Genomic DNA, 23593 nt, shown 5'->3' with positions numbered 1-23593 from the left:
ATCTGTTGTGCGTTGCACTCCTCATTCGCTCCCCTCCCCACCATCTTACATCCACCCCACTCAACACAGGCATAGCCCATTCAACGTGCACCCTGTGTACTAACCTGTTGGTCTGGAGGACCGTAGAGTAGCGCATACTGGGGGAGGACCGCATCAACAAGTTTCTCCAATTCCTCAGATGTGAAGGCAGGGGCCCTTTCCCCAGTCGCAGCAGCCATAGTATCTCCCAGACCGAGTTCACAGCAGCACTTGCAGTATAGGTCCTCTCCTGTGGATGATCAGGTCTCGAGTGATTAATCAGATAGAAAATGGCGGTCACGCCCGTGACGGTGCGTACTGCGGCGGTGCGTACCGCGACCGCCGGCGCACATTGTGATTGGCTCCTGAAACCCATAGGGTTAAATGTTAACCAATGCGGCTTCGTACCGCGGTCTTCGACCGCCTACCGCCACGGTGTGCCACGCCAGCGCATTGACCTCACATCCCACTGTCACACTTCACAGGTCAGGCAGCCGCCATTTCCAGGGTCCACATGGCATCATTTCAACTGCTTCACACAGGCCTAGGCCGTGCATTGCCACTCATACAAGCCTTTCAATGCATTGCGATTCTTTTACTGTGCAAGCTGTGTGAACGAACCTGTGGTTTGCTTGACTTTCTGCTCCATGTTGTCCTTCCTAGGCACCGTCTGCTGGGACTTGCGAGGAGAAGGAAGAATCCTCCCGTGTACCGACTGCTGGTGGACCTGTCGACAATGGAAGAACGACATATTATACTTAGATACAGACTTGACCGAGCCACTATACATGAACTGTGTGCCCAGCTGGAGCCAGACCTGATGTCACCCATCCGCCAACCCACAGGGATTCCCCCTCTGGTGCAGGTTCTGTCAGTACTCCATTTTTTAGCAAGTGGGTCTTTTCAGACAACAGTGGCCATGTCATCAGGGATGTCTCAGCCTATGTTTTCTAAGGTTTTGTCCAGAGTGTTGTCTGCCCTGATGAAATACATGCGGAGCTACATTGTTTTCCCTGAGGAGGATGATTTGGCTACAGTGAAGGGTGATTTCTATGCCCTTGGCCATATCCCCAACATCATTGGTGCCATTGATGGGACCCATGTGGCTTTGGTTCCCCCCAAAGAAAGTGAGCAGGTGTACAGAAACATAAAAAGTTATCATTCTATGAATGTCCAGGTGGTCTGTTTGGCTGACCAGTACATCTCCCATGTAAATGCCAAGTTCCCTGGGTCAGTGCATGACGCGTATGTTATGCGAAATAGCAGCATCCCTTATATGATGGAACAGCTACAGAGACACCGTGTGTGGTTATTAGGTGACTCTGGTTACCCCAACCTCTCCTGGCTATTGACCCCAGTGAGGAATCCCCGGACCAGGGCAGAGGAACGGTACAATGAGGCCCATGGGCGAACTAGGAGGATCATAGAAAGGACCTTCGGCCTCCTGAAAGCCAGGTTTAGGTGCCTGCATATGACAGGTGGATCCCTAATGTACTCACCAAAGAAGGTGTGCCATATCATCGTGGCCTGCTGTATGCTTCACAATCTTGCTTTGCGACGCCAGGTGCCTTTTGTGCAGGCGGATGGTCCAGATGGTGGTGTTGTAGCAGCTGTGGAGCCTGTGGAGAGTGAAGAGGAGGAAGACGACGGGGACGACACAGACAACAGGGATACAGTCATACAACAATATTTTCAGTAGCACACAGGTAAAAATCAACCACACCATTTCACATTTACTTAAGGCCTCCTGCGTCTCTACTGTCTGTGTTTCCCCCCAGTTCCTTTTAACTGAATTGTGACTTTCCCTTCCCTTTTCAGAGCTGTATGACCGACTGCGTGACTACTGCTTTGTTTGCCCATGGACTAAAGCTTATTGACATTGGTATGTTGTCATCACCATGTAACTGAACATAATTGCACCGTTATGTGTACAACATTTGTGAAAAATACAAGCAGACTCCTGTTATTTTAAGTGCAATTAGTGATTTATTTCCAGTGCTAGATATAGGTACATGATTGTAAAACGGTGATGGGTGGGGGTGGAGTAATGTCCATGGCAGAGTCCAGTTCTCAGTCTGACAGGTGCATTGTCCATATGCCTGTGGAAGGATGGAGCAGGGGCAGTTTAAGGTTGGACAGGGTGACAATGTGGGACAGTGGGATGACATCAGGGGGTATCTTATGCTGGCGGGGGTCTTGGCATCCTACTCTGTCTTCTTGTGAGATCTCAGGTTCCGCTTGCGGGGTGGTTGTTCTTCAGCAGGAGGTAGGGTTCTGGTGGCCTGTCGTTGTGTGGGGGCCTCCTGTCCACTAGCGCCGGCGGATGTGGTATGCTGTTCCTGGTCCTAGCTAGTGACAGGGGCCCTTTGGGGTGCCACATGGTCCCGCAATGTGGTGACTATCTGGTTAAGGGCCAGGACGATGGTCCCCATTGCGGAACCAATGTTCCTCAGTTCCTCTCTGGACCCCATGTACCGTTCCTCCTGCTGTGCCTGGATCTCCTGGAACCTGGCCAGTACCGTCGCCATCGTCTCCTGGGAGTGGTGGTATGCTCCCATGATGGAGGAGAGGGCCTCTTGGAGAGTGGGTTCCCTGGGCCTGTCCCCCCCCCCTGTCGCTCTCCCAGTTCCCCTGTTTCCCTGGGCCTCTGTCCCCTGGACGGTGTGCCCACTACCACTGCCCCCAGGTCCCTGTTGTTGTTGGGGTGGTGGGTCAACCTGGGTGCCCTGTAGTGGCGGACACACCGCTGATTGACGTGTCCTGGAGACAGAGGCTTGGGCCCGCTGGGTGGGAGCTGTGCTGGTGTTCCCAGAGGGGGTTAGGTCTGCTGTAGCCTGTGGCTGTGTGTGGGGAACCGACTGTCCCGAGGTCCCCGATGGGCCGGGCTGGTCATCTGGGTCCAGGGAGACAGAGCTGCTGTCATCGCTGGGGGCCTCTTCTGGGGGTGGGATGGACATCTCTGTACCCTCCGTGGCGGTGTGGTGGCGTTCAGGTCCTGCAGGGGCATAAGGGTATGGTTATAGCTTCTGTGTGTGGCATTTCGTGTGATGGGTGGGTGTTCGTGTACCCAAGTGCAGGCATTCCCTTGTGGGGGCTTTTGTGAGGGTGGCTTGTGGGGGTGATGTGTGTGTGCAGTGGGCATGCTTTGGTGATGGGTGTCCATGCTTTGTGGTCGCATGCAGGGCTTCGTGTTGGGATGGGTGGGTTGTGATGGTGAGCCATTTGCAAGGAGTTGGTGTGATGGGGGTGGGGGTGAGGGTGGGGGTATGTGCTGGCATGCAGGTGGGGTGAGGGTGGGAAGTAGTAGTTAAGATTTGACTTACCAGAGTCCATTCCTCCAGATACTCCTGCGAGGCCCTCAGGATGCAGGATGTGCAAGACTTCCTCCTCCCATGTTGTAAATTCTGGGGGAGTAGGTGGGGGTCCGCCGCCAGTCTTCTGCACCGCGATGTTGTGCCTTGATACCATGGAACGCACCTTCCCCCGTAGGTCGTTCCAGCGCTTCCTGATGTCATCCCGATTGCGTGGATGCTGTCCCACCGCGTTGACCCAGTCCACTATCCTTTGCCATAGCTCCATCTTCCTGGCAATGGTGGTGTGCTGCACCTGTGCCCCAAAGAGCTGGGGCTCTACCTGAACTATTTCCTCCACCATGACCCTGAGTTCTGCGTCAGAGAACCTGGGGTGTCTTTGGGGTGCCATGGGGTGGTGTGGATGAGGTGAGGGATGTTGTATGTGTTGTAGAGTGTGGTGTGTGTGTGGTAGTCTATGGTGTTTTGTGCGTGGTAATTGTGTGGGTGATGTTGTGATTTGCCTCTGTGTGATGGTCTACTCTAAGCAGTGCTATCTCTCTCTGTCCTTGATTCGCAATTTTGGTCGTAGGGGTTTGTGGGTGATGTGGGTGTGTGTTTTATAGTTAATTGGGTTTGTGGGAGTGTTGTTTGTATGTGTATCAGGTGTGTGTATTTCAAATTGTCCTATGTGGTTGTGTTTTGTAAGGGTGTGTGTATTTTGAGCGCGGCGGTGTGTACCGCCAATGGAATACCGCGGTTGAAAGACCACTGCGTGGATTCGTGGGTCGGAATGGCATGGGCGTATTTCTGTTGGCGTGACGGTGGAGGTTTGGTCATCACCATTTTTTCGCTGACCTTTGGTGTGGCGGACTTTTGTGGATGTCGGGTTTTTGGAGGTTTTCACGTAGCGGGTCAGAATGACCGTGGCGGTTTACCGCGACCGCGGTGGTGTTATGGCGGTCTTCTGATCGGCGGTAAGCGCCTTTTACCGCCGAGGTCAGAATGACACCCTATGTGTCTTGGTGCAGACCAAAGTGAAAACACCTCATGGCACACAGCCAGTGTGCCATGTCCCCTAACACTGCATGCATTATATGTAAGTCATCCCTCTAGCAGATCTTCCATCTCTATGGCAGGGTGTGTTATATTACATGTGAGGGCATTTCTGCATGAGCAGATATGCCCCTGCTATGTCTTTGTCAATTTTCAGACATAGTAAGTGACCAGGAAATCCATTTTAAATGCATGTGCTGGACACTGGTTAATACAAGTTGCCCAGCTACTTGACGGCTTCACTGAAGATAGGGATGTTTGGTATCAAACATATTGTATTGGTGAACCCACACTGATGCCAGTGTTGGATTTACCAATGCCTGCACCCAGAGGGCACCTTAGAAGTGTCGCATGAAACCCTACCAGTATCTAATGTGCATGCTGACCAGTTTCTGCCAGCCTGCCACCGAGACACTGTTCTGGGCCACTAGGGTGAGAGCCCTCTGCTCTCAGGAGGTCCAGAACAAAAGCCTGTCCTGGAAGAGGGTGCAATGCCCCTTCCTACAGGATGACCTGCTGATTAGCCTTCCTAAGGTGGCAAGCCTTAGAGGGCTGCTGACTTTGAAAAGCGAATTTGACTCCCCACAGGAGAGGAAGCCACCCCCCTTCCAGAGCCCATTTGGCCCATGGACAGGCAGGAAAAGCAGCTAGTCAGGCAGGTATGCCACCCGCAACCAACACTGCTTACCGCTGGATAAAGGTGAACTTTGTGAAAGGAGCGCCTGGGTTTCTTCTCTGTGCTTTACTTGAAGATTAAAAAGTCTCGAAATAGTTATTGCTCTATTTGCAGTTGTTTCAAAAGTCTTAATTCACATGGTGAGTAGTATCCTTTGCAAATTCCCTGATTGATTGATTGATTGATGCTGTAATGCCTATGATTCATAGATTTCATTCAATGGGAAGCCCACAAAATGGATCCTAAATTGGTACTGATGAGGTGCAAACAATGCCCATAAAATGTTACCAAGTGTAAACATGATAAAATAATAAAGTAATACTATTACAATATGTGCTGCATTATGCTGCATAAGTTGCCTTACTGCATAATTTACTCAAACTGCTGCATAATCTGTCCCTCTCCTGCAGCATAATTCCAATGGCCACGATTATGAGTAGATAATAAATGTATGGATGATGTATGGATGATGGGTGTGTGTGTGGAATATGGGTGGGTTGAATGATTTTGTGTTGATTGCATGTCCAAAATGTGGGAAAGTATGTTTAAACCAGGCACTAAATCACAAACACTCAAGTAACTAATTCAGTTAATAAGTTACTGTCCACCATGTACAAAAACATTAACAAAGACAAATAGATTTAGCATAGGAAATCTGCATATTTTAGCAACAAAATAAATTGTATCTAGCCCAAACAGTTCAAAAGTTACTAAAAATGCAGTGACACGTGTTGCTGCTCAGTCGAAGGCCCTTTGCTAACCTGGACTGGTCCTCTTTCATTTGCTTATTTAAAACAAAGTAAATCATAAGCACCAACTTGTTTCCTGAAATCCTAAAATATTTTATAATAACCAAATATATGCATACTCTCTAAGTCTGTTTAACAAATGTACATTTTATTCACGGTTAAATGTGTGTATGTGTGTGTGTATGTATACATATGTGTGCATATATGTATATATGTATATATAGAAGTATGTATATAATGTGTGTGTGTGTATATACATATATATGTGTATATTATTCTATGCTGTTCATAGGTCATTGCGTAGTTCCTAAATAAGTTGTTAGATTAGATACGTATGAATCTCTTTTCATTTTATCTATCACAATGAGCAAATGTTAACTTGACTGTTTATCTGCAACCATTTTGCTATTGAAATATTGAGGAAAGATAAAATAATTTTAGAAAAGTACACAATTAAATTACCTTAACATATTGCATATCTTTAAAGTCTGTGTTTATACAACTTTAAATCTCAACTTCTTATATCCATTATTATATTACTTGCACATATATTTTCTTACTATGTATTTATGTATCTATTTATTACTTTAGTCCTAGTGTACAACAGAAAAACAATAATAAAGCACTCTCTTGTAAGCTTTACGAGCATCACCCTATACCTCTCTCAATCTGTCCCCCATCCTCACTCTCTGACTCAACCCAAACCCATTCTACTACTATAATCTCCAAAATAACCCTACCAAAACTGTTCCCTCCTCTCCCACTCCTGGCGCACCCCAAACCTCAGTTTACAACTATGATCTCCCAAACAACCCTGCTAAAGTCTCCTTATTTATCTCCCTAACTCCTTTCTACAGACTCTTCCCTCCTCCATCTCTCCTTTACTCATAAAACGCCTCATCCTATTACCATAAACTCCCAATTAACACTTCTGAACTCATACTAATACTCTACTCATATTTTCCTAAACTAATCCACCACTAATTCTTTGGGGTTCCGGATTAGGGTGCTACTCGCCAAAAAGTGCTTTGATGCCTCGTCAGGGGTAGTAAGCACTATATAAATACAATTACAATTACAAAAAGCATGATCGGCGCAACAGAATCTACCCTTGTGCCAAATTTGGTGTAATCCTATTCAGTGGTTCGGGCTGTAGGCATGTTTAAAGGTCCAATAGAAAAATGAATGGGGAAAACACATTTTGGGACACACCCTTTTCTCTGCCCCCACTTGACAGACCATCCCGAAAATTTCAAGACAGAAGCTGAACTTAGCAAAATATATGTTTTGAAAATTTTGCAAAGATTCATCAAATGGCGCTAAAGTTATTAGCAAAACAAAAAAACACATAAATATATATTGCAAAACAAAGCAGTTGGCAGTGAAGGTGCGCTCCAAACCGTCGCTGGTGCTCGCTACAGCAAGACAGCAAATACACTTAAAATCCCCAAAAATCGCTTTGCTTGGTAAAAAAAATCATCAAAACTCCCAGTTTGTGTGTTTTTAAGTTAATTTATTCTGGTTGATGCCAACCAACACGTTTTGGTCCCCTTGGGGCCTTTGTCATGGTTGTAAGTGCCATATTGTTCAATGTTTTTATTAGCAATACAATCAAAACTAACAAAGGACCAAAACCGAGTCATACAGATTATGGCGGCCATCTTACAGTATCACAGGAAACAATTCAAACCTCATCTAAATTCGAAAAAGTGCAACAACTATTCTTAATGCAAACTGAATATCACAAATTCATATCTGCAATCTTTGCTAGCAGTCACCATCAAGATTTGTTACGAAAATCATAATAAAAGCGAAAAAATAATCACACAATTAAAACAGATCATGCAAACATTACAGCATTCTATATTGCATAGTACCATATAATTTGTGATGGCCATTGCCTTCAAAGGGTATAATAAAGGGAGAAAAGAAAAAAAACAATTTTAACTTGTTTTATCTTTTTCACCATGCCTTATGCCAATTCTGCCCAAGTGGGCTTACACTTATATTGGCTACATATAATCCTACCAGACGGTATACAAAAACCATACTGTTCTCAGTTTTGCTAGCTCAACACAATCCATGATGTGTAATCTATCTAATTTTCCACACTTTCTGTAACTGGTCCTGTTGTAACTGCAAGAAAAAACAAAACAATTAAAATAATTTAAAAAACTATCTTGCATAGGAAAAAGAAAGAGAGGGAGACAGCCGAAACCTGAATTATATAAACACATGTAGTTCATTATCGACATTTAAACCTTGATGTTTCAATGAATCTAACCTCAAAATATATTGTGCTTCCAATTCCCGTAAAAAAAAATTCTGTTCTCTCCTCTGGGGCTCCTAGGAATAATATCCATTATAAAATACTGAAATCGATCAATATCCCCCTGATGTTTATTCCAAAAGTGTCTGGCTACTGGATAAGTGCTATTTCTGTTTTTGATCGCTCTTAAATGTTGCAAAATCCACTTGTGTGCCTTTAAGATGGTACTGCCTATATATAACATGTCACAATCACATCTCAACATATAAACTACAAACTCTGCCTTGCTCATCAAGTAGTGGTTAATCCTCAAATCCTGTCCAAAAGGTATTCTTACCAAGGTTTTATTCTTACCAGGTTTACATGCCCTACATTTATTACACATATAGAACACCGCCTTAGGTTTCATCCACATACTAGTTCTACTTCTTATATAATTCTTCACAAGTCTGTCCCAAAAGGATCTAGCCCTCCTGTAAGCAACCACGGGTTTACCCAGGATATAAACCGAAATTACTCCTCAACAGATGCCAATGTTTCTGGAGCATTTTCCTGATCGAAAAATGGTGTCTGTTGTCAGAATATTCTCACTGTATCCCCTATGTCTTAACCTTTCCTTCATTTCACAGCTTATCATCCTGAAATTATCCTCTGCATTGTAAACTCTGCACTCTGCACATAGCCTTTGGCCAAGCACAGTGGTAGTTGGCCACAGGTCTATATGCTACCCTATCCCAGTGGATCTCGGTCCCGTGGTACCCATGTTCCGGAGACAGACCTAATTTTTGTTTTTTTGGGAGGGGGGCTGTGTGGCCCTCCTCCCATGGCAGATCTCAGCTCCCATCCCCTGGGGCATGGCCTAATTATTTGATTTTTGTATGGGAAGAAGGCAGTGTGGCCCCCCTCCCCAGGGCTGATCTCGTCCCCCAGTGCCACATCCCCTGGGGCTTGGCCATGTGACCTGGGTGCCTTATGACTGGAGCTGTCAAAGCTCCCAGAAAGTCACAGAAAACAGCTAAGTCCTGGGGATGGGCACCCCAGAAAATAGCAGGAGCTGGTCCTGGATGGTGGTGGTCCCCTGGACCATCATTGGCTCCTTGAGGGGGGCCGCAGGCCAACTCCAGCACCAATAGCCCCGTGGAGGTGGTGGGCCTGAGGGACCACAACGGACGCCCTGTCTGTTTTAAAATTAGCCCCAGGGAGGTGGTTGTCCCCATGGCTGGGGGGGGGGGGGGCGGGCACCCCCGCATTTGATTAAAAATAGTGCCTCGTGGAGGTGGTGGTCCCGAGGGGTGCAGGGGGCAAGACAGCCCCTGCATTCAAATTGCAATATGTGCCCGGGGAGGCAGCAGTCCCAGGGCAGCAAGGGAGGCTGCCCACCCCCCTGCTTTTCATTAACAATAGAGCCCCAGGAGGTGGTGGTCCCTGGGGTTGCAGAGGGGCCAGCAGCCCTCCACATTCAATTTAGAATATGTGCCCCATGGAGGTGCTGGTCATCAGGGCTATAGGGGGCCTGGTTGGCCCCTGCATTCATTAAGGAATATGTGCCCTGTGGAGGAGGCAGTTCCCGGGGCTACAGGGGGGTCAGGTGCCCTCCTTCATTCAATTTGGAATATGTGCCCCAGAGGTGGCAGTCTCCGGGGCTGCAGTAGGGCCAAGCTTCCACCCCCGCATTTGATTAACAATAGTGGCCACGGGAGGTGAGGGTTCCCGGAGCAGCTGGGGTGGCAGTCATTCCCCTCTGTGCATTCCATAAAAAATAGTGCCCCGGGGAGGTGATGCTCCCTCTGGCTATGGGGGCACCAGCAGCATCCTCTCATTGTATTTGAATTTGTGCCCTGGACAGGTGGTGGTCCCTGGGGCTGCGGTGGGGCCAGGCAGACCTCAACATTCAATTTGGAACATGTGTCCCAGGGAGGTGTTGGCTCCCAGAGCCACGGGGAGGGGGCGAGCCCCCCCCCCACACATTTGATTAACAATAGTGCCCTGGAATGTGGCAGTCCCTGGGACAGCGGGGAGGGCAGGTGGCCCCCCTGAATTGTATTTTGAATGTGTGGCCCAGGGAGATGGTGGTCTCCAGGGCTGCCGGGGGGGGCAGGGTAGCCCACCTCATTTTAATTAAAAATGCCCCCGGGACCTGGCCCACCAGGGGGCTCTAGTTTAACAAGCACAGGAGCCAATGCTTGTTTTTTTCCCAGCTATAGCAGATTTTTAAAACCAATATACCGTTATGTCCACTAGACGCTTCAGGTTGTGGGGATATAAAGGGCTTCTATGTTCACCAAGAACCCAAGGTACCCAGAGCCAATAAATGACCTGCACCTTGCAATGGGTTTTCATTGTGTACCGGGTACACAGTAAATAATTTGGTAAAATATAATGAGTAAAAAATAGGTATCAAGGAAACCTCTGCGTTTCTGAAATTGGCACAAGATATGGACTTTAGGAGCAGTGGTTATTTGCACATCTCTGAATTTACTAAAAGGTGTATTACAGGGCATTCCTCAAAATGACTTCTTTCTTACTCATTGCTGTGCATATGGAAGGTGAAAATGCAGAGAAGGACAATTGGTAAAACACTTGTTCTGCAATTCTGTATAACCCCAAGTATCCTGATAAAAAAGGTACCTCACTTGTGGGGTTAAGCCTAGTGCCAACAACAGAAAAAGATCCAAAACTCAAAGTTGGCACATCATATTTTAACACTGAAAACTGTTTTTTTTTTTTTGCAGAGCTTCTAGCTTTGGATTTTAGGCTCTAGCTCAGCCGGCACCGAGGGAAACCTAACAAACCTGTACATTTGTGAAAACTAGACACAGAGGGAAATCCAAGATGGGGTGACTTGTGAGGCTCTCACCAGGTTCTGTCACCTAGAATCCTTTGCAAACCTCAAATTTGGCTAAAAAACACTTTTTCTGCACATTTTGGTGACGGAAAGTTCTGGAATTTGGGGGGAGCCACAAACTTCCTTCCATCCAGCATTCCCACAGGTCCCCCAATGAAAATGTTACCTCACTTGTAAGGGAGGCCAAGTGCCCGCAACAGAGAAGGTCCCAAAACGTATGTGGCCATAATGATAGCTAAGGTGAGTGTTTTCATCAATCCTGGGATTGGGAACCCTTTAGAGAAACCTATAAAACCCAGACATTTCTGAAACATACACATCAAGGGGAGTCCAGGGAGGTATCGCTTGTGAGGATTCCCCCATTTTTTTTTTCTCAGAATGCCCTGCAAAAGTAAAAAGTTGAATAAAAGCACTATTTTTCCTTGAATTTCTGTGATGTAAACTACAAGACTATGCAGGGATCCACAAACTGCTTACCAGCATTCCCCAACTTGTGCCGATAAAAGCACTACCACAATGGTGTGCCTAGGCTTAATACCGTGACAGGAATGGGTCACACAACAGTCAATGGTAGTCCTCACATGAAGGCTACTATTGACCGAGGGTTGATCCATTCCTGGTGCACACACTAGTCACAGGCACACTGGGATAACGTTTTTATTAGGACAAGTGGAGAAACGCTGGGTGGTAGGAAATTTGTGGATCCCTGCATAATCCTGTAGTTTGTGTGATACAAATGCAAGGAAAAATAGAGTTTTTATTCAATATTTTACATTTGCAGGGTGTTCTGGTTAAGAAAACGTTGAGGAATCCACACAAGCTACACCTCCATGGACTCCCCAGGATGTCTAGTTTTCAGAAATGTCTGGGTTTGGTAGGTGCCCACCTTTAAAAACTAGGTTGTTTTATGATAGATAATTTTCCTGCCTCCACAATATGATTTGGGCCTTTCTCTTTTGTGGTACTGTGCAAGGATGGGGGTTACCCAAAATGTGTGAGTCATCCAGTATATCTGCAAAGTGGGTTTCTGCACTAACCCCATGTTGAGCGTCAGGCCTTAAAGTATCTTAAGCTCCACCAGCGAAGTGGGAGTCCACTGGCAGGCTCTAGAATGGGGCCCTAGAGTGCCTTGATGCTCCCTCAGAAATTGTTGGGCACGTAAATTTGTTTGCTGCACAATTGGTGAAGGAAGTCAATATCCAAAAAGAGATGGATGTAGTCAATTGGCAAAAAGTTGGCGGTATCTACTTAACATCCAGTCTCACCAGTATAAGGTGGAATTTGGGGCTGAACTAAATTAGGGGGCTACCAAGAGAACATTGTGTCTGTGCTTGCTGCTGCATGCACCTGCTCTCTGGGTTGGGCTAACTCACTGTTCTACCGCTCCACATACTGTGCTTGCGAAGGGACAGCACGACTGTCCTCATCGGCTCCCTCAGAATCACTGAAAGAGGAGTCGTCAGATGGGTCTCGACCGACTGAAAAATCACTCCCAGATTCTGCTCCATTCTCCTCTCCCTCAGATGCTGTCTCTGTATCTGCTGTCTCAGTCCCTGATCTTGCCTCAGAGCTGTCCTCCATAATCCAGTTGAGGCTTGTGCAGCAGTCATCCAACGAGACGCCATCTCCACTACTGGCTAAAATGTCCCTCTAAAACACTAGCCTACGTAGAAGGCAGATATGCTCACAAAATTGCTAGTCGGTGTGTGTGATGTGTGCAACAGTAAATGTCAGTCATCTTGCCTTTGCTCTTTCCCTTATTGAGCAGGATCTCTGAAGACACTGAAAATAACAAAAAACACATACTATCACTTCACCTTGCCACATACCCATCATCACAGTCTTTAGCGCTTGTGGAACCCAGTCCAACAATCGTTTTTGGTGATCCCACTCCAATGACCTCCTCCTCGGCTTCCCTCACTACCACCCAACAAAAGTGCCCTGCATCTCTTCATAGCCCCCCTCACACATACATTTAATTTGTTTTAAAGCACAGGTAACGGCTGGCTTTACTAATCCACTCAGCTATTCACATAAAATATAGACTTATTTTTTGCAGTAGGCATCTAAACCTTCTGCACTACTTTATGACACCAAGCCTCCACTAGAAAAAAGTCTACTTATATATATATGTATGTAAACCACACATGCATTTCCAAACTGATCCCTCTCTCTCTCTCTCTCTCTCTCTCCCTCTCTCTCTCTCTCTATATATATATATATATACATATATATATATATATGTATATATACACACATGTATGTATTATAAAATATATACATATATATGAGAAAGAGAGAGATTTCCCCCACCCCTCTCTCTCTCTCTGTATATATATATATATATATATATATATATATATATATAACTTTTTTATAGCTGTGTTGTTTCCCTGGGAAGGCAATTGTGGTCCCCAGGGAAACCACACATCTATAAAAAAAAACATGGGGTCAGCCCTGCTCAAAGGCAACCCTCTGACAGTTTGTTTTTTTTATTATTTTTTTATTTTTAACCCCCGGGGTTACGATCATGCACCCCTGAGGTAAACAAACCTTTTTTTTAAACAGAAATTGCCTGGTGGGGGCCCACTCCCATGAGGGCCGACCCCCTCACCCCCAGATGACAACCCCGGTGTCTAGTGGGGTGGTTCCTGGCTGTGGATCCATTGTGGACCCCGGGTACCACCACCTCCCTGGCGCTATTGATGTTGGAGGGGGCTTCAAGGAGCCACTGATGGCCCTGGCGACTGCCATCCCCAATGGCCAGCTCCTGCTATGCCTGGGGTGTCCACCCGCAGGAGCTAGCTGTATGATGTGTCTTGGCAGGAGCTTTGGCAGCTCCTGCCAAGTCACATCAAACACTCCACTCACACTGAGAGAGAGCTGTCAAACAGCTCTCCTTCACTGTAAGATGAGGTTTCCTCTGTTTCCCTGCCTGGGGATATGCAGGCAGGAAAACAGAGGAAACATTGTTCTCACATAGGTGAGCTGCATCTCTAGCATCGCCCTCTCTGTGACAGCAATGCTGCCTCCCACAGGAGGAGGAGGTGGGGTGCTGGATGGGACCGCAGGGGCTTTCTGGCTCCCCCTGCGGTTCCCAACATTGTGACTGGGTGTCCTGGTTGGCTCCCAGGTCACATGGCTGGGCTCTGGGGAATGTGGTCCCAGGGGCCGAAATCAGCCCTGGGGAGGGAGGCTGCATTGCCCCCCTCCAACAAAAACATTAAAATTATTAGGCCAGTCCCCGGGGAGATTGGGCCCCCAGGGCCGAGATCGGTGTGCGGAGGGAGACCACACGGGAATTGAATTGGAAAAACCATAGAAAATCAATGTAAAAAACAAAGGTTATAGATAGGCTCACATTTCAAACGTACAAAACCATAGCAATTTGTGTCGCAAGGTACCTATAACTCGCTGACTTGTGCCACTGCCATGCACAGTTTTTTGTCAAATATTTTACTGTAAATATTACATTGATATTATCAATTATATTATCAAAGATGTCATGAGTGCTGTAATTTGTGTGGTGATTAGCAGCGCATAGTGTGGGCACGAGTTTTAGTTACCTTAGTACGAGTTATAGTTACTTGAGATAACTCTAACAGGTGAATTTCTGTGGTTTTGTACATTTAAAATGTGATCATAACTATAACATCCCTTAACCTCTGTGTATATATATATATATATATAGAGTGAGAGGGAGAGAGGTTTATCCTTACCTGTAAAATACTTACACATTTGTGGTAAAGGCATATCCATTGTAAAAGAAAATTGTTGTAAAAGACTTTCGTTGAAATGGCATTTTCATTGTAACAACAGCATTGTAAAGCCATTTGTTGTTATGACTTTTGTTTTTCTGACATACATCCCGTTTGTAATTAACAAAAAAAACACTGCTTGAGCTTGTTTATCTAAGAAAGCTCTGGCTGTTCTTCAAATGTACCTGACAACTGTACTGAAAAATGCACTATATGGTCTATATTTGTTTCAGAATGTTCTCTGAGGTAAAACCCTCTTCAGTGTCCCCTGGAAGAATTTGTGCTTCCTTTATTCACTCACTGAAATTACATGGGAGGCAGTGCTTAATTCGAGTCAGTGGTTGCAAGTATGACTCACCCACACTCATTTTTAGGTTGAACCCTACCAGACAGTGGAGCTGTCTGGTTGTGAGAAGACTTCTTGTGGGCATACTGAAAGCTTCCAGGGGAATGTATTCCATTCATTACTTACTAATGGCTTTGTAACTCACATTTTTTGGCTTTCTATTTGCTAGCTTTATTTGTTTTAAGCTGTCCAGCATGTCGTCATCCCTCCCGTAGGGCAAAGCTTGTTCACCAGTGTTCCTTGTATTCTTGCACGAGTTCTTGCTTTCTGTAAACAGGCCTTTAAATTTTGTTTTTGTCACATTTGTTGGGTGTTCAAAGATAGAGGTAAATGTCAGGCTCTGTCTACCAAGGGAACTTGGTGCTTACTTTTCTTTTTCTGACTTCAGAGTGAGAGGATCTATGTGATAATCTTGGTGGGTAATGGAAAAGAAAAGGTTTTTTCTTAGCATAAAACGGAACTTAAATGTCTGTAAATGAACTGTGGAAATATTTCAGAATATATCAGAATTATGAAAGCACAAATTAAGCACATTATTTTGAAATTCGGAAGTGTGATGAAAACAAATAATTTTATACAATCAAAACAAATCTGTCCACTAGGTGATGCCATTTCCACACATTATCATTTGTGCACTGTATAAGTTTATCAGTAAAGCTGTGTGTGCAAATGTAATGGTCATTTCCATTGAAAATATGTTCTCTGTAATGGCAGCATACTAACACACCATGCATACTCCACTATATGAAACTCTAATCCACTCTAAAACACTCTACTGCACTATACAACACTGTTTTCCACTCCACAAAACTCCATGCCATGACACTCCACTCCACTATTTGCCACTCTATGCCACTTCACTCTAGGCCACTCTAGTCCACTCTACGACACTCTATCCCACTATGTGATAATTCACGCTGATGCTTTAATCCACTTTCCTTCTGTGCACTCCACTCAACACCACTCCACTCTATGACACTCCACTCTACACCACTGAATTCCATACCACGCAACTCTACACCCCTCTGCCCTGTGACATTCTGTGACACTCTGTGCCATTCCACACTACAACACTTTAATTCACTCTACTCCGCTCTACTACACTACTCTCTGTGACATTCTACTGAAGTTTGGCGACTATACCCCACTCCACTCTATGCCACTCTCCTTCACTCTACTCTACCCCACTCCACTGTGTGACTCTACGCCACTCCACTCTATGACACTTCACTCTACTGCACTTTATTCCACTCTACACCTCTTCGTGACAATTTGCAAGACTCCAGTCCATAACACTCCACTTTTCACCAATCTACTACACTCTTCGTCACTCTAGTCCACTCTTCGCCACACCACGCCATGCCACTCTCCTCAAAACTAACTTTTAGCAATGCTGAACAACAGCCAAGCTTGTCTACAAGATGGTTAAAACACATTGGCAGTGCTTATTGCTCTTGTGTAGGGGAGACTTATTGGCTTTGCCAATGCTTATTGGGGAGAGGCGCTTCCCTTCTTCAAACATAGAGAGTGAGAAAAAGAGAGAAAAACACAAAGGGGGAAGAAAGAGAAAGGTGGAAAATAGTGACAAAGGGAGAAAGCAGCGATGAATAAAGAACCTACAACAGTAAGATAAAGAGCTGGTAGCATCCAATTACTGAAGAAAGAGGAATGAGGTGGATTGAAGTCTAAACATCCTTGCTATTTGACAACCCTTTTGGGCCTCAGTACTTAATATTTTACAGTTTAAGTGGTGCAGGCGAGTATTTACACCATACTGTGGTCCAAATTCCTCAAGGCCTCTCTTTACACCACACTGAACAATTGCTGAGTGGGACCATAACACACTTGGCCAGTGTCCAAATTGTCCAGTGTTGACCGTGCTTTCTCGGTGCATTCTACGGGAAGGTTGAGGCTGGACATATCAACATTGTGTCCAGGTCGCTAGCAGACACAACTTATAATCAGTGCGACTGGTATTATGCATCGGGGGGAGGCCAAATTATGCAGCTGGTGTGACTAGTTTATGCAGCAAGAAAAGGCAAATTATGCGCTGTAATGAAGCTTAGTTTGTGATCGTATTACTTCATCATGTTCTCATTTTTACACTTGTTAACAATGTCTGGGCCTAGGTTGCACCTTACTAGCATTGGTTTAAAGCCCAGGTATAGCACTAAGCAATAGGTGACCGGGCACCTTTTGCAAAGGGTTTTTCTACTGCGTGCAGCACGCGTCACTGCGTTTTTAGTAACTTTTAAACTGTGTGATCTAGAAAAATGTTTTTTGTTAAAATCTGCAGATTAGGCAGCAGATGATGGACTGTGGGGTAAATGCAGCAAATCCATAATTATGCGAAAAACGACGCTGCTGCGCAGTCTCTTAATTCTAGTGGCCCTGATCACAATAAAAGAAATTACCAATTTTGGTGCTCGACAGTGTGACTTCTTTTTCAGAGGCCACATGTCCAGGAAGCTCTCAGTTTGACTCATGAACCTACTCCACGGAAGATAAACATGGGCCAGATTCCCTAGATTGCACGGGTGGTGCGGCCGTCTTTTATCGACATTTCTTAATTGCATACAATTCACTGGAGCGGAGGTAATTTTGCACCAACATTTGCACTATTTTATCAAGTATAAAAAAGCATGTATGCAATTGCGATAGCGACTCCCCAACCCCTCCTCCAAGGACTTCTGCGGGGCTCTAGACCACGACTGAGTTTCGAAGGTTAGCGTCTCGGAATGGATTTAGGCTGGGTCGTCACGCTCGTGCAAATTGTCATTTTTGCACTAATTTGCCTGTGCTGTTTCTTTTGCACTCCTCAAGGATATACCCCCTCTATGTTGCAAGCATTATAGTGCATTACACTTATATCGCATCTACTGTATCGCCATACCCCTAGTACAACAAGGTAAGTATAACAGATACATTTCGTAGTTTTAAATAGACGATATTATGTTAAAATGGCAATAATTTTCTTGCCTGGACAACGTACTGCTAAGCGACGTACAGGAGCCAATATAATTGTACGTCGTTGTTATTTGCCTCTATAAAGTGTCATGCAACCTTTTTCCACTCTACCTGAAATTCCCAGAACACCGGTTAGAATATGTCAAAAGGGTGACCTGTACAAGAGTGCTGAAAGAGATGAGCACTAGGACCGGGCAAGCCTTCGCAAAAAGCCCAACAAAAGACTGGAATCGTTCTCACAGTACTGCACCTGTATGCCGGCCTTGATGTAAACAAACCGGTGGTCCTCATGTTGCAGCTAAACACAGCCCTGCTGCCTGGTTCCTATTCGTTGCTTTTCATGAGTGACTTAAAATCTAGACTGATAGGCTTGCAGAGCATCCTTAAGAGCCGGGATGTTTCATGACTGGTACCCGCCGCTGCTGATCTTCATCCTGGACCTGCCACCTTCATGTTACCGCTGGCGGTGAGTTATTACCGCTCTAATATTTTCGTGCAACCAATTACTGCTGTTAAATGCGCGGTGTCGTGTACCACATGAGTGTAGCTTTCCTGTACGTATGCAGCGCTGTGCCGGTCATTCGATAGCGATCATGTAATACAGTATGCAGCTGGTAACTAACAGTGAAGTGAAATATTTGCATAGTGGCACGACCGCCCCAAAGAACCTTCACCCGGGTCAATGAGATCTGATGCGGGGTAACCGCAGGGTGACGTCCACCGGTCACAATAAGTGGCAGGCAGGGGCGTAGCTTCAGGTGGGATGTGTGCGATGCTACACCCCCTCAAATAAATACATTTTCTGAAAAACAGTTGGATGCTTCAATTCGGCTATGATCTGCCGGATTTCACCAGGAATTTTTACATACATTCACACAAAAACGCACAATTACTATCGCTCTCTCAGTTTTTAAAGCTGTTAAAAATATTGATAATTTTACAAAATATTGTGTTTTTCCTCACTTAGGCCCAGATTTATGTTAAAGTAGCACAGCGCGGTGCTGCACCAAAAAATAGCAGCATCGCGACACTTTAGAAACACAGAGGTGCACCATATTTAGAGGAATAGGATGCACCCCTGCGTTTCCCCCCGTGCTGGCGCCCAAAAATAGCAGCGCCACGCCACCTTAGAAACACAGAGGTGTGCTGTATTTAAAGGAATACGGTGCACCCATGCATTTACCCCTGTGCTGGCGCTGAAATAAGCTACCTAGCGCCAACGCAGGCATCCTTGCACCAGAGGGCACGGGTGTCTGCGTTGAGGAGACAGATTGTTTATTGTATTGTATTGTATTTTAATCGTATTTATATAGCGCTTACTATTCCTGATGAGGCGTCGAAGCGCGCGGAGTTATTTAGGAGATGATTATGTGCAGGAAGGTGTCCCTTCCTGCACGTAAACAATCTATAATGGCGATTTGGCACTTCTATGTGTGCTGCAAAATACAGCACACATAGAAATACCAAAGCATCATTTTGAATTATTGTTTGTGTGCAGGAAGGTGTTCCTTCCTGCACGTAAACAATCATCCATGGCATTTTGCTTCTTCTATGTGTGCTGTTGCAGCACACATAGAAAAGGCAAAGAACAAGGAGGAATAAAAGCATTCCTCCTCATTTTGTCATGCTAATGCCACTCCTGTGGTGGCATTAGTTTTTGGCGCTGCCACATGTTTACAACAACTCGTAAATCTGAGGCAGCGTCAAAAGCAATTGGTGTTGCGGTGGAACGTCCACTGCAACACCCATTCCAATCCCTTCTGATGCAGAAAACTGCGTTGGAGGAGTTCATATTTACAAGGAGGCATAACGCCACAAAAAGTGGCCTTACATCTCCTTGTAAATATGAAGCAGTGCTTAGCGCCACCGGAGCTCTGGTGGCGCTAGAGGCTCTTAAATATGCCCCTTAGTACCCCTACCAATCAACATTCCTCTCTCTTTGCATTGCCCCACTGCAAGCTAGGGTAACCAGGTGTCCTTAATTTGCCCGGACAATCCCGGTTTCCCACCAGTTGTCCCAGCAGATTTCAGGAAATTTAGCTCATGTGTGGGATGTGATTTTTTTGTTTTCCAAGTAAGAGATAGCAGGTGTTATCAGAAAGCAATTTAACTAACAGGCATTAAAGTGGCTTTAAAAATTGCATTTTATTGGTGTTCTTAGTGCCTCTTCTGTAATTCTGTGCTGATGAGCAATGTCATTCTGTGCGCTCCTTGAAGTAAAATTGTAATCCTTCTATTTTTTGTGAAACATCCTGGTCTTTGGACTTAAAATTCTGGTCACACTACCTTAGGCCCCTGCCACGGACTCTGCTTTTCACATAATGTATTTAAACATTAAATGCCAGCCCGATTGTCGAGAATCTAAAGCCTCCCCCTCTCCAGAATCTTACTGACAAATTTACGCCCCTGGTGTTAACAGTGACTTTCGCATGCACAAACAGCGCTGTCATTCCATACTAGACAGTACAGTGCTATATAGGTCTCGCTTAGAATAATATAGCTCAACAAACTGGAACATGGTACAGATTTCTACATAACTCGCTCATGGACAGATGTTTCGAAAGGCGAAATTTAGTAGGAACAGGTTTGAAATTGCTTTATGTGACCGTTTGGATATATGTCAAGTTTATTGCTGGGTCTTGTTTGTATCCACCTGCTGGTGGAATTTTACACTTTGGTAACCTGTAGCACATAGGTTGAATTGGGCTGCATTGGGTTCTGTAAATCTGTGAGACATATGCGGTGTGTTTTATTTTGTGTTTTATATCATTTATAATGATTCTCCGCGTTATCACATGAGGGCACATGCTGCCGCCTCCTTCCTTAGAGACATTTTACCGTGGTCTGCGCCAACCCGCGACCATGACCTTTACACAGACAAGAAAACCTCGGTTACTAGATGTTTACATTGTCAAGTCGCTTGGACAGGCGCGAGCCTTCAGGGAAGCACAGGCGCTTAACTTCGCCCTGACGCAAGAACGTGCCTGCACCGTCAATGCCTCCCGCAAACCAGAACAAGCCGGTATGGGGATGAAAGGGCGACGCAGTATGGTGTTGCATTGTATAAAAAAATCACACACGACACTGAACGACAGACGGCGCAGCGGCAGTGCTCCTGTTCGAGGTGCCCATAAAGGCAGCAGCATGACGGCAGGATGAGCCAGGCTCGCCACATGCACACAAGGCTGCTGCCAGCAGCGTGCAGGTAAGCAGCAGGAAGGCACCCCGGCCGGGCATCATCAGTGTGACTTTTAGCCTCAGAGTGGTTAACTCAGGTGCCGTGCCCAGTGGCGTAACGAAACTTGAGGGGGGTGGGGGGCTCCAAGCACATGGTGGGCACCCCTGCCAAGCACACAGTGACCCCCCCACCCCCCCTTCTACACTCACTCAGGAGCTTGCAGGCCAGGGTACTGTGGTGAGGGCCCCCCTCCGGAGCTTCCCCAACCATTCCATGCCCCCCCCCCTCCCCACTGCGGGGGCTTTCGTTACGCCACAGTCCGTGTCCTCTTGGCATGCACCTGGAATGCCTCGAAGCCACCCCTTTTAAGTCTGTACGCACAGGGTGTCTGGGAAGGGAGTACTGCGGCATGGGGTAACTGGCGGTCATGCTTTGTGTCAGACACACGCTCTCCGTGCAGCCTCATTATGCGTTCAAGCGGATGTCATCTGTGACGAGGGGACGGGCCTGCGACGTCACTCTTATTGTTTGGTGATAGAGACTGTGATGCATTTTCTAGATCACTGGCATGCCTGCGTCTAACCGCACGATGGACCGATCTCTTTTCCCGCGCGGTGCTACGCACCCCTTCACGGTTAAAGGGCTTTGCCAGAATCCTCCCCCTAAACCTTTCAAAATGTCACTATTGTGGTCTGTTTGCCTTCCAAAGCTTCCGGACGTCAGAAGCATGTTATGCAAATCCCTGGCTACGAGGTATTTTTTGGTATCCGACATAAACTTTTGTTTTTCAAAAGCAATGTGGCACGTCTCATCTTTACTGTCGCGCCGCACCAAAGAGTTCTGGCGAATCCCAGGCATTTTCTACACGAGAGGGTGCCCTTAGACTACTGATAATAAATAATGTACAGGTGATGAAGGAAAACGTTTAAAACATGGGTTCTCTCAAGACAATAGGAAACAAGAAACGGCAACAGCAAATCATTGGATACTGGCAGGTCAGTTCAGTGGGTTAGTGCGTTTGTTAGTACTCTGTATATGGCGCACTTTCTTCAGAGCCTTCATTTTTTTAAGCTGATGCGTCCCATCAGGGCTTTAGGTGGGATAGGAAAAGCGAGGTGGTTTCGGTTAGGGGCGTAGCCTAAAAAGCATAACCAGACATTTTTTCCAGCAGGCGTGGGCTAGATAATTAGGCCGTGGATTTAAACATGTAAACTAAAACCGCGCGCCTCACACAGCGTGCTACCTGACTACCATTTGAATGCCTCTTTGTGAGCTCTCTTTCATTGCATGTAGCTATATTCAGGGTCAGACTGGGACTCAGAATAGGCTTGGGCACCTATTAAAGTGACCCCTTTCAGTGAATTAGACAGGTAAAAAAGTGGCTTATGTTTGCAAATTGGGGCTGTTTTGAACTTAAAAAGGCACATTCTGTGGGTGTTTTGCAGGGCATGGAATCCTGCCATGTATTAGGACCAATTTTTTGTTTTAACCTCAGGTAAATCAACGGTAAAAACAGGCCCAGCAGACTGACCTGTCCGACCAGCCCATGGGGCATTGCCTGGTTGCTCTATAGGCCAGTCCAACCCTGGATATATCATACAGCAAACGGTATGCTCCTAAAACAAGCCAACCTATTATCTTTGTCAATGCTTATTAGCAGTATCAGCTAAATGTGTAACAACGATTTTGTTGTGAATAAAGAGAATTGAAAGTGTTTCAGTTCTGAAAATATGAAAGTGATTGAACATCACTAAGGTGTGTGTAAGGGGTAGTAGTTTTCGGAGTATCTCCGTGTCATTTTAGTTTTTACGTTCACTCTGCTCTCCTCTGAAAATTCTCTGTTAGAAATTTACACCCCTTTTCCCTTCACATGTTTCCGAAATCTTCCATCTGCATATCTCATACCTCATCTCTTTCTTGTTGAGCACCATTTTTTCACTCTCTCTTTCATGTACTTCCTTGTATCACCTTCACTTGACTATCCCACAAACACACAACACACCAGTAAGCACCTCATTTTCTATTACTTTATTCCTGTCAATATTCCGACAGCTTGTAACTCTTTCACACAGAGTAACAATTACAACTAGCCCGTGTGGCCATTGATCTGTAGGATCTGCTGAGATGCCAAAGACTGGATGAGCATAGGGCTGACCACTGTAATGACTCATTGTCAGAAACTCACATTGTCTTCAGCCTTAACTCCAGTGCTCTGAGTTGCTGCCCATTATAAACACTCACACACAAACTTAACTCACAGTCACCCAAAAGCATCTAATTATGCACTATACTAGAGTAAGTCACCTAGAAGCGTCTTAGTTCACAGTACACACTATGCAAGAGTAAGTTACCTAGAAGCATCTCATTTCACAGTATGCACTATACAGGAGTAAGTTACTTAGAAGTGATTATTTCACAGTATGCACGATACAAGAGTAAGT

General features: G+C 45.7%; 1 protein-coding gene across 4 annotated transcripts in view; it reads left to right on the top strand.

Moving 5' to 3' along the window:
• The window catches only part of SLC16A14 (solute carrier family 16 member 14), a 516827-nt gene that overhangs the window by 117940 nt on the left and 375294 nt on the right, over positions 1-23593 (top strand). Inside the window, exon 1 of one of the 4 annotated variants that reach the window (XM_069213439.1) lies at positions 18259-18440. The exons of 2 other annotated variants lie outside the window; for them this stretch is intronic. The gene's annotated coding sequence lies outside the window, so the exon portion shown is untranslated. Of the gene's footprint in view, positions 1-18258; positions 18441-21052; positions 21180-23593 lie in introns of those variants that run through there. One more of the 4 variants, XM_069213438.1, reaches the window with a different exon arrangement.

This window comes from Pleurodeles waltl, chromosome 11, assembly GCF_031143425.1.
Source record: "Pleurodeles waltl isolate 20211129_DDA chromosome 11, aPleWal1.hap1.20221129, whole genome shotgun sequence".
In the NCBI taxonomy this organism is placed as follows: Eukaryota; Metazoa; Chordata; class Amphibia; order Caudata; family Salamandridae; genus Pleurodeles; species Pleurodeles waltl.
This window is presented reverse-complemented; position numbering and strand designations above follow the sequence as displayed.